We start from the raw sequence: 12,425 nt of genomic DNA, 5'->3' as shown, positions 1-12,425 counted from the left end.
CTGACAACCAGCTAAGAGCACAGAATATTTTCAGTTTTCTATGTGGATATTGTCAAGATTAGACTATCTTGTAAACACAAATGGCAATGAACAAATCAGCCAACTGGACTTTTAAGGACAACAGAATCTACCACTCCATTCTACTATAATAAGTGATTATATGTCACATTTACCAGTATATGAAGTAAGTAGCCGCATAAACTTCACAAGACTTGAAAGAAAAATAAGCATATATTTTCCTGCAAAGCCACTTAGATCAATTTGCCTCTGAAATATTTCTGTTCCATTCTCCTGCCCCTTTTCACATTATAACCCCTCTCCAGGCCTCTTTTGGCCCACACACCATCATTCAGCCGACAGGATGAGCAAGTGACCAATTCTCAGGCCTCAATCAATGTTGCTCTTGAGTCAGATTCAGGAAGTCTACAAGAACAACCCTTTCCCTTCCTCCCCATGGGAAAGCACCTGCCATCTGTTGCTGCTCCCGTTGGTCTAGACATGGTTCTGAAGATATTGTGCAGGGTACAATAAAGACAGGCCCATAGCCTTCCACCTCTCATCTCAGCTGAGCATCAGCATAATATGTAGATTAATTAAAAATCTGAAATGTTGTTTTACTGCCTGTGTGTGATATTTTTTAACAGTTGATATCTATTCACAGAAGTTCTTTTATTCATAAAAACATGTTCTGCAGATTCCCCACAGATGTATCAAAAACCCCAATGGATTTGACCACATTTTCTCACAGATTTATATCCCTACAGTTCATGACCACGTAATATGATATCCTTTTCCTGGATGATAGCTGAGCTGAGATTTTTTTTCAAATATGAAAGCTTTGAAAAACTTGTATGTTATGAAGAGAGATAGGTAGGCTGGGCTTGTTTTCCTTGGAGCAGAGCAGGCTGAAGGGGCATGGATAGAGTAGAAAGGGAATTTCTTTTCCCTTAGTGAAGGGCTCAATAACTCAAGGACACAATTTTGAGTTAGGGGTTTTACAGAGGAGATGAGGAAGCGATTATTCACCCAGAGGGTGCTGCTATCTGGAACTCACTGCCCAAAAGGGTGGCAGAGGCAAGACATCATCAAGATATTTAATAAATATTTAGAAGAGCACACGAAATGTCATAGTATGCAAGGCAAGTGCTGGAAAATTAATTTAGAATAGTGAGATGTACTGAAAACAACAAATGCTAGAGATTACAGTAAGTCAGACAGCATCCATAGAGAGACAGGAAACTAACGTTTCGAGTCTAGATGACTCTTCAGCAGCTCTGATGAAGAGTCATCCAGACTTGAAACGTTAGCTTGCTCTCTTTCCATGGATGCTATCTGACTCACTGTGATTTCCATCATTTGTTGTCTTCCGTACAGATTCCAGCACCTGCTGTAATTTGTTCCGAGAATAGGGAGACAGTTGATGACTGGCATGGAAACAATGGGCCGCACAGTTTATTTCCATGCCGTAAAATCTCTATGACTCTAGGTAGCTTATTTGTACAGAACAACATGTAAGTAACTTAATATATATTCAATAAGATTGAATTGATAAAATATTAAATGTTAACTAATGGGAGAATGAAGACAATTATATGGATTACACTCCATTCCTATGGTCTTGTGTTTGTGATGATGCTGACACTTTAACAAGGTTATTTTGTCTTTAGGTTTTGTTTTTAAGAGAGATGATAAAGACAGAGGTGCCAAAATGCCTGTAAAGACCTTACTTTAACAATGGCAGTGGAGTGGCTAGTTCTCCCAACTCAGGTTTTTTTCTAGTTTGGTTTAGTTGTAACAGAGAAGCTGCTGGTAGGTGTAGCAGTACCTGCTACAGTGCAGAAAGGTTCCAAGCTTCAGCAGATGATTCTTGATTAACTTTTCTCTTTGAAATCTCTCCTGCCTGTAATAATCTGTGTATGAATTTACTTTTTGCCAGAGGGTGTGTTTTTGGGATGCTGCGGGAATTGGAATAGCTCCATAAGTTACTGCGGAGAAAGTGTGGACTGCAGATGCCGGTGTATCAGAGTCGAGAGTGTAGTGCTGGAAAAATGCAGCAGATCAGGCGGTATCAGAGGAGCAGGAGAGTCAACATTTTGGGTATAAGCCCTTCATCAGGAATGAGACAAACACAAGGGGCCATAGAACAATGGAGTATAAGCCATATAATTCTCCTATTAGCGAACATCTAATATTTTATCAATTCAATCTTATTGAATACACATGAAATTACTTGCATTTTGTTAAGTACGAATAAGCTACATAGAGTCATAGAGGCTTTGTGGCATGGAAATAGTCCATGCAGCCCATAATTTCCATACCTTAAATTTCTGTGTCGGGTCACTTAAGTTTTCCAATAGTTAAGTTATTATAAATTCTGTTTTCTTTTGTTCAAGTTTCTGCTGTAGTGTTTATATTAACTCTGTTTTACTTAAAACCAAGTGGTTAACCACCTGCACCAACCCGGGAATACACACTTCACATCTGCCTTTAAAATAAGAGAAAGTTAGGATCTAGCTACCTTCTAAAAATATTTTGAGGGAGTCTGGCCTGAGTCATAACATTTTCATCAACAACAAAAGCTGGTTTATAGCTGATCACACTGCAGTCATGCCAAGGAGTTAACTGCCATTGTGAAAGATACACTGATACGTAACCTTTCATGACTTCGGGATGTCAAAAGTATGTTTCAACCAGGAAAACACTTCTTCTATATATGTATCCTTTTCCACAGTAAACACTGATTCAAAATACACGTTTAGTATCTCCCCCAACTCCTGTGCCTCCACACAAAGGCCGCCTTGCTGGTCTTTGAGGGGCCCTATTCTCTCCCTAGTTCCCCTTTTGTCCTTAATGTATTTGTAAGAACCCTCTAGATTCTCCTTAACTCTATTTGTCAAAGCTATCTCATGTCCCCTTTTTGCCCTCCTGATTTCACTTGTAAGTATACTCCTACTGCCTTTATTCTGTTCTGAGGTTTCGATCTATCCTGTCTATGCCTGACGTACCTGACATTTTGTTTCTGATTTTCTGCATCCACAGTTCTTTTGCTTTTTGATTATTTCTTTTTTCTTGCAACAAGCAGAAATGTGATAACGACCAAATTTTCTGTGAGTGATATTGAGCAAGGGCACACCGAGTTCTCTAATTTCTCATCAAAATACTCCCCAGGAAATTCTTTCCACCTAAAAGCCAGGACCTCAGCTTAATATCCCATCCAAAAGAGACCACATTTTATAATGCTGCACACATTAGAATGGCATCCTACACTTTGCACTTGTGTCTCAAGAATGGGATTATGAATGAACAATCCTGTAACTCAGGGACATGTGTGGTACTAAATGAACCATGGCTGACCATTCTCCTCTTTCAGAGTTCACATTTTTAATTTAATTTTAAATTGAACGTCCATTTCTAAAGTAATAGCAGATTTTATAGTTCCTAAGTAATTGTCAAGACCTGCTTGGCATCACTCCAACATTACACACATAATGTCAAAATCAAGTGGTCCTCACAGGGAAAATCTCACAATAGCTGACTGAGGAATTGGACTGGATCTTGACCCCTTGTTTTGCTGTCACTTTTAATGGTACTGTTTCGTTGTATTTCTTATTCCTTAGATTTCAGCTCATTATATTTGAACGTATGGTATTCGTAGAATCATCCAGTACAGCAGTGAACATAAGAACATAAGGATCAGGCGCAGGAGTAGGCCATCTGCCCCTTTGATCCCTCTCCACCATTCAATAAGATCATTCACGGCCTCAGCTTCACTTACCCGTCCTCTCATCATAACCCTTAATTCTTTTACTGTTCAAAAATTATCTTAGTTTTAAAAGCATTCAATGGGGTTGCCTCAACTACTTCACTGGGCAGAGAATTCCACTGATTCACAACCTTCTGGGCAAAGAAGTTCTTCTTCAATTCAGTCCTAAATCTGCACCCCTAATTTTGAGGCTGTGTCCTCTTGTTAACATTTTGGGTCTGGTGACCCTTCCTCAGAACTGTTCTGAATTCTGAGGAAGAATCACTCGACCTGAAGCATTAACGCTGGTTTCTCTCCACAGATGCTGCCAGACCTGCTGAGCTTTTCCACCAACTTCACTTTTTGTTTATGATTTACACATCCACAATTCTTTATGTTTTCATAATCCTGAGCTTCCAAAGAGGAGTAAAATGGGAACTATTTCAGAATTTTAGTTTTGTCTATGATTAACATAGTCTTGTTTGTCAATGTAAAGATCTCCACATGGAAAAAGGTGAATTGCCAAATCCTGAGGCTCTGTATTTAACATTTTCCAATCTATAATTTGTATTATAGTGATCTTAGAACTACCAGCCTACAGCAAATCATGGTCCTTAGTTTAATGATGTTTTCCATGTCAGGCAATGTAAACACTTCTGCACTGTCATCTACATCTTGCACCATACCCAGTTTGTTTTCAGTGACTGAGTTGGATTGGCACTAATTAAAGAGTTATTTGTCCTGTCTGAAATAGTTCTGTCAAGAGAAAAAAGGAAAGAAAAGCAAGCCTTTTTTAGTAACACAGCTAGCAGCAGCTTGCTTTTATTCTGAGTGGTATGGTGTTCCTCGTCATGTTTGCTTCTTATCTGCATTATTGAGCATGATCATATTCTCGCGCACTTTAAAAAACTTTTGAGAAATAAATTTGTCCTTACTTTAAGCTTGATTTTTATTCAATATAGTTACAAAATATGACAACATATTATTATAAATCTTCAATATTACAATAAAAGTCACAAAGTAATCTTTCAAACTGGTTTAACATAAATGTGATCAACAATGAACATGTATTCTATAACTTTGTTCTTTTTGGTTGTACAAGCTAGTTTGATTAAGTTAATTTTATATGTTATATAACTCTAATGCTGAGACTTGCATCTTATTTTTGTATCGTGACATAATTTTATAAAATGATGTTGGAGTTTGTGGATACTAGAAGTTCCAATTTTAAATACAATATTAATTTGAATATTTTTAAAGCTTGGGTTCATATGGAAAGATACTGAAGAGAGGTATTTTTACTGTTCTAATTTCTTCAGAATCTCCAAACACAAAATTGATCTTTTGGTAACAGATCTGGTGATATAAGTCAGCAACTTTTTAATCAGTTTTGCTCAAGCAAAATGAGGGAACATAACATGTTTGCTCCCTCTGAAATGTCCCACTGATTTGTCTATTGAAATATTTTTTGACTTTAGTCTTGACTCTTTCTTCACAGCAAATACTTTTCTTCAATCTGAAAGTACTTTTTATGCATTTTCAATTAATAGAAATGCTTCATTTTATAGCACCCTTTATATCTGTTGTGGTTCTGTTCGCCGAGCTGGAAGTTTTTGTTGCAAACGTTTCGTCCCCTGGCTAGGCGACATCATCAGTGCTTGGGAGCCTCCTGCGAAGCGCTTCTTTGATGTTTCCTCCGGTGTTTATAGTGGTCTGTCCCTGCCACTTCCGGTTGTCAGTTTCAGCTGTCCGCTGTAGTGGTTGGTATATTGGGTCCAGGTCGATGTGTTTGTTGATGGAGGTTGTGGAGAGGCAGTTATGCAAAGGTTAGAACAAACAGTCCTACCACAAATTCAACCCAAACTCTGGGTCAGATATGTCGATGACACGTTTGTAATCATTAAAAACACGGAAATAGAAAAAACACACCGGATCATCAACGCCACACTCACAGGAATCCGATTCACGAGAGAAGAAGAAAAGGATAGCCAACTCCCATTCCTAGATGTGATGGTACAGAGAACACCGAACGGAGAATTCACTACAAGGGTATACAGGAAAGCCACACACACAGACCAAGTCCTAAACTATGAAAGTAACCACCCTAACACACACAAACGAAGCTGCATCAGGACACTATTCAAAAGGGCCACAACACACTGCAGTACACCAGAACTGCAAAAAGAATAAGAGGAACACCTATACAAGGTATTCGCCAAAAACGGATACCCGCGCAACTTCATCAACAGATGCCTAAGAGAAAGACCATGGAACGAGGACATACCACAACCAAAAGGACTAGCCACACTACCATACATCAGGAGCATCTCAGAACTGACAGCCAGACTACTGCGACGCCTAAGACTCATAACGGCACACAAACCAACAGCCACGCTCAGACAACAACTCACCAGAACGAAGGACCCGATACCCAACATGAGCAAAACTAATGTAGTGTACAAAATACCATGCAAGGACTACACAAAACACTATATAGGACAAACAGGAAGACAGCTAACAATCCGCATACATGAACATCAACTAGCCACGAAACGACACGACCAGCTATCCTTAGTAGCCACACACGCAGACAACAAGCAACATGAATTCGACTGGGACAACACTACTACCATAGGGCAAGCCAGACAGAGAACAGCCAGGGAATTCCTAGAGGCATGGCATTCATCCACAAACTCCATCAACAAACACATCGACCTGGACCCAATATACCAACCACTACAGCAGACAGCTGAAACTGACAACCGGAAGCGGCAGGGACAGACCACTATAAACACCGGAGGAAACATCAAAGAAGCGCTTCGCAGGAGACTCCCAAGCACTGATGATGTCGCCTAGCCAGGGGATGAAACGTTTGCAACAAAAACTTCCAGCTCGGCGAACAGAACCACAACAACGAGCACCCGAGCTACAAATCTTCGCACAAACTTTGAACCCTTTATATCTTTCAGTTACATTCTCCACCCTTGCTCTGAAATATCTCTGAACGCAATATGACATCCCTTATGATTGATATCACCCAAATACAAATACTGACACAGTTTCACAACAGCAGGGAAATTGATATTTTCAAAAGAATCCAAATAAATCCAAAGTACATTTCATTGTATTCCATAAAAACAGTGCTTTGAAAAATAAGTACTCCCGCTAGGCTTTTCCTTTAAAGCTAATAATTGGAAGAGAACAGGGAGCTTTATTTTGCACTTGGCTTCTGTTGCATCTCATCTGGGAACATTTTGGTACTGACACTAGACGCCCAAAATTGAACTGTATTCCATTGCCTGGGACTAACAATCATCTCCACAGTCAACACATAAATAATCCATTGTAAAATGTGTAAAGAAAATCTACAAAACTTCTACTTGTAAAGGTTTCCAGGTTTCCTTGAAGATTCTGCATTGTAACAGAAATGATAATGAGAATGTTAGAACATTATCACACAAAGCCAGAGGGATCATGTAAATTCACAGCTACATGTACCCCACTTTGTGACTGCCAAGTGATTGTGGTGATATTGAGGTAGATGCACTGAGTGGCAGGCGAAATCACATCTCCAAAGAAAAAGTAAGGACAATTATGAGACACAATGACAGCCGAACTGGAGACCTGTACTACCAGGGACTTGAAAGCATAATCCCCATCCATTACCCAATCAAATAGACCAAGCATAACAAATAGAGACTCAGAAGCACAGAGAAAGAGAAAATAAGTAATAGTATATAACAAATATGTAAAGCTGCTATTATGTTTCCATCAGGATAAGAATTTATCTAAATTACAATCAAATTGTATCACCATGTGAAGGTGCCAGTGTTGGACTGGGGTGGACAATGGCAGAAGTCACACGACAATACATTATTGTCCAACAGATTTATTTGAAATCACAAGCTTTTGGAGTGCTCCCCCTTTATCTGATACATTTGTGATTTCAAATAAATCTGTTGGACTATAACCTGGTGTCCTGTGACTTCTGAAATTGTATCACAGCAAGGCGACCCTGAACATTTTAATATTCTTCATATCCCCTATACCATTTTCTGATTCCAGTTTTTGACTTCTAGATAGCTTTATTCTTCATATATCATTATTTGTGATTTTGGCTGAAGACAATGAAATTCTATTGTGAAATCTTTTTAGAGTACCAGGATGTAATGGCATCGGGTAGCAAGACATATAGGCATAGTGGATAAATCCAGTCTAGACTGTGTGGATATAGGTTATGCAATGACAGAAACAAATACTTTAATCACAGAAACAAATACTTTAATCACAGAAAAAAATTGAAGATTTAATCATATTCAATAATATTCAATTATTGTTAGGAATAGATAATAGAGCAAAACAAGTGTACAATGATTTTTTTTTCACATAATAGCTGAAGATATTAAAGTACCTGATTTCTAGAAAGTAAAGATTGATTTTAGCCACTGATTTAGTCACAACACAAAATTGGCAGATTTATAGTTCAATTTATTGTCCAAATGCTGCATCCCCATTTCCTTAATCGCACTGCTTAAGAAACATATGGAATAAATAATACTGTTGAGGATGCATCTGATTTACTTTTGGAAAAGGCTTGATGTTTTGATGTTATTGTCAATGAATCACAGTCTTACTCAGTTCACTGAATGTACTTAAAGCTATGCAAATATTTAGTTTAAAAGATATCCACAGAGTGCAGATCAATACAATGGGCTGAAAAGACACAGAAAATTTTAATGACATTTTGTACATTTACACACCACATTTTGATAGTTCTGAAAATCTACATTGAGTGAGGAAGAATTCAATTTCCCAGGCACTGACAATAGCTTGGAGATGAGGGTGTAAATCAAAGAGTTGGGTGTGAACATGTGTAAATGCAGGACTGTGGGGTCAACAGGGAGTGCAAAGAAGAAAGGAACATGGAGGTTTAGTAGGGTGGTGGTGGGGGTTATTGTGGGGGGGTGGGGGTAGGGTGTGGAGAGAGGGGTAGGGGGCTTGATCACCAGACTGAGCAAGCAACTTGCTCTGGTACATGATTTGTATGGGCTTCCATCCTCATGTGAACCATAAACATGCAATGGCAGTAAAAAGTTAAAAACACTGCACCAGCGTTGGTGGATTAATTGCTACTTTCTCTGTCTGAGTGCAGAGGCTCTACTTGCAGTGAGATGAAGCCCTTCAAGGTGTAATCGCATTAAACAGTAATCAGCATCTGTTGCTTAAATGCATATTTAGAATGCTTTAACTAAATAGGTTAGGGAATTCCAGGGGACAATTCTAAATAACACCAGGTACTAGATTCAATGTCAGGAAGTTATGCTTCTCCCAGGGAACAGTGAACTCATGGAATATGATAAAACGGAAGTCTTTGCTGAGTTCTTACGAACAAGAATAGATCTTTTTCAGCTATTCAGAGGCCATTTCATGCAAGAGCTTGGTTCTGTGAGATATTTATCAGGGCCAATGTGATCCTTGGAGTAGCTTTGATCACTTAATGCATTCAGAGAGGAGTTGGCCAGATTTTTCATCATTTCACTTCAGTTTTTATCACTTGGGCAATCAGATGGCATTCACAGTGACAAATGGATATTTGTGTTGCACAAGGCATCATGGTTGTGCAGTATGGGGCTAGTTGTCTCATCTCTAATCTGTCCTTGTTTGTATAACAATAGAGACAATTTAAAACCTCTGAACATATAAGTACAATGTGAAAAAAAATCTCTACAACACGTAGCCTCTTTGCAGCTTCTTGATTAACACGTCTCTGTAAAAACTACACAGATAGTATGCTGCAAGAAACTAACCATATGAGAAGTAATAGATATGGTCTTACATTGGTAGATCAACAAATCTGCATGTCCAGAAAAAAGTCAAAACAAATGTCAAATGTTTCAGGATTGTGTTCGAAGTATCTGTTAAATTACAGTACTGCTAATATGTTATGAATTAATATTAAATATGTAGCCAATATGGCCTAGTAAATTTTATTTTTTTGTGGGCAATCTCATTTTTCATTGACAGAAGTTGCCAGCAAAGGAGGAACACGCAAACATATACTAATATTTGGCAGTGATAATACAGATTTTATTTTTAAAAAACAAATCCTAAATGCTATAAGCTCTTGAATGACTGTCGGCTGTTAGCACCAATCAGTTTTTCCTTTTCCTCTTGGTTGCTCCTTTTTTTGTTTTGGTTCTTTCTCTTAACAACAGCCACTAATCTATAAACAACGCTGGTTTTGGGCATGTTGTGCATCAGGAGTTAAAAGGCAGAGACAGTTCAAAACACAAAGTTGTCAAGTCAAGCATAACAGAAATGGGTGGGGCTCACCAGAGAACACACTTCAAACAGATTCAGACACATGCAATGCAACAAAAAAAATCACCACAGAAGTTAAAAGCATCCACATTTATTCAAATTTGGAAAATTCAGATGGTCTGCAATCCAAGAGGCTTCACAGATGATTGCATTAGAATTTTTGCTTGGAACTAAATCAAGAACTGAGTCAGAAATGGATGTTAAACTGCATATCTAATGCTGGTACCCATGAGTCAAGAATTCAGATGCAGAAGTCAGTGCTTTGCACAGGATTTTTTTGACAATGTGGCATATGTTGACTAACAATCACATGCCCCATAATAAATCGACATCATACTGCTGTTACAAGATATTCTTCATAGGCCAGCAACATTGATCTCTGAAAATATGAACTGCAATGAATAAGTTTTTATATTCTTTCATGGGATATATATGTCACCAGCAAGAGCAACATTTTTGTTCATACCTATTGAACTTGAGAAGGTGATGAGCTGACTTCTTGAACCACTACAGTCCATATGTTGTAGTACGCTTACAACATTGTTCAAAATTAAAAACTAGGTGCACTTCACAAGTGTAATGCAATAATCCTAAATGATTTCAGTCTTCAGTTGACCCTTGACTCAAGAAATCTAAGGAACACCGATACTGTGGAGGATGAATTCATAGAACATGTACGACATGGTTTTCCAGAGCACTATATTTAGGAACATACTAAGAAACATACTATTTAAATCATTTTTATTCAATGAGCAAGGCAAAACTATAAATTATGTCTTATAAGGGCTAGTGACCATAAAACAATAGAATTTTTCATCAAGTATTTCAGTCTGAAACAAGGTTTTAAATCTAAACAAAAGATTTAAAACCCAGTTGGCTTTTGCCTAGGATGGAGGATTTCAAGACTGGGGCACATTAAGGTGAGAGGAAAGAGATTTAACAAAGGCAGAAAAGGCAAATCTTTTACACAGAGGGTGGTGCATGCGTGGAATGAACTTCCTGAGGAAGTGGTGGATGAGGGTGCAATTACAACATTTAAAAGGCATTTGGAAAGATATCTGAATAGGAAAGGTTTGGAGAGATATGGGCCAGGAGCAGACAGATGGGACTAGTTTAGGTTGGGTCTGTTTCCATGCTGTATGATTCTATGACTCCACGACTCTAAAATAAAAATTATGAAGGTATGAGAGACAAGTTGGTTGAGGTGAACTGGTAAAATTGATTCAAAGGTATGACAGTAGACAGTGGATAAGCAATGACTAATATTTAAAGATTAATCCTAATATTTAAAGATTAAAGAGTAAAACAAATGTACAGTCCTTTCTAAATAATTAATACATTTGGAGTGAAACAAACATATGGTCCTTTAAAGTACAAAAACACCAGCAGGAAAAGTGATTCAACTGTGGCTAACAAAGTAAGTTAGAGTTTGTGCTCGGTCTAGGTGGAGGCTTATAAAGTTACCAAAAACAGTGGTATGCTTACAGATCAGAATTCAGCAGAGAAGTAAGACTACAACATTAATGTTAAAAAAATTTAAAACATTGTAAAGGCTCCAATAAATATGTAAAAAGGAAAAGATGAACATAAATATAGGTTCCTTAGAAGTAGACTCAGAAGAATTTATAATAGACAAGGAAATGGCAGGAAAGCTACATCATTTTTTTTTATATCACAGAATAAGTTATAACCAATCTCCCAGAAATAATACAGACCCAAGGATGAGGACTGAAAGTGGAAGAAATTCATATTTGTTAAAAAATAACTCTAGAAAAATTAATGGGACTGAAAGTTAACAAATCCTTACAGACTACAGACCTGATCTCAGTCACAGGGAAAATACTAAAGGATATGATAATTGAACACTTCGAATAATAATGACATGATCGGGCAGAGTCAGCATAAATTTATGAAAGGGAAAGTCATGTTGGAGCTTTTTGAGGATATTACTAGCAGTGTAGATGTTGGGGCGGCACAGTGGCACAGTGGTTAGCACTGCTGCCTCACAGCGCCAGAGATCTGGGTTCAATTCCCGACTCAGGCGACTGACTGTGTGGAGTTTGCACGTTCTCCCCGTGTCTGCGTGGGTTTCCTCCGGGTGCTCCGGTTTCCTCCCACAATCCAAAAGATGTGCAGGTCAGGTGAATTGGCTATGCTAAATTGCCCGTAGTGTTAGGTTAGGGGTAAATGTAGGGGTTGGGGTATGGGTGGGTTGCGCTTCGGCGGGGCGGTGTGGACTTGTTGGGCCGAAGGGCCTGTTTCCACACTGTAAGTAATCTAATCTAATCTAATCTAGATAAGAAGGAACAAATGGATGCGATGTTTTTGTTCTCTCAGAAGACTTTCAATAAAGTCGCACACA

The sequence above is a fragment of the Chiloscyllium plagiosum genome, unplaced genomic scaffold, assembly GCF_037043375.1.
Source record: "Chiloscyllium plagiosum isolate Xiang-an unplaced genomic scaffold, Cpla_swu_hap1 HiC_scaffold_24, whole genome shotgun sequence".
In the NCBI taxonomy this organism is placed as follows: Eukaryota; Metazoa; Chordata; class Chondrichthyes; order Orectolobiformes; family Hemiscylliidae; genus Chiloscyllium; species Chiloscyllium plagiosum.
This window is presented reverse-complemented; position numbering follows the sequence as displayed.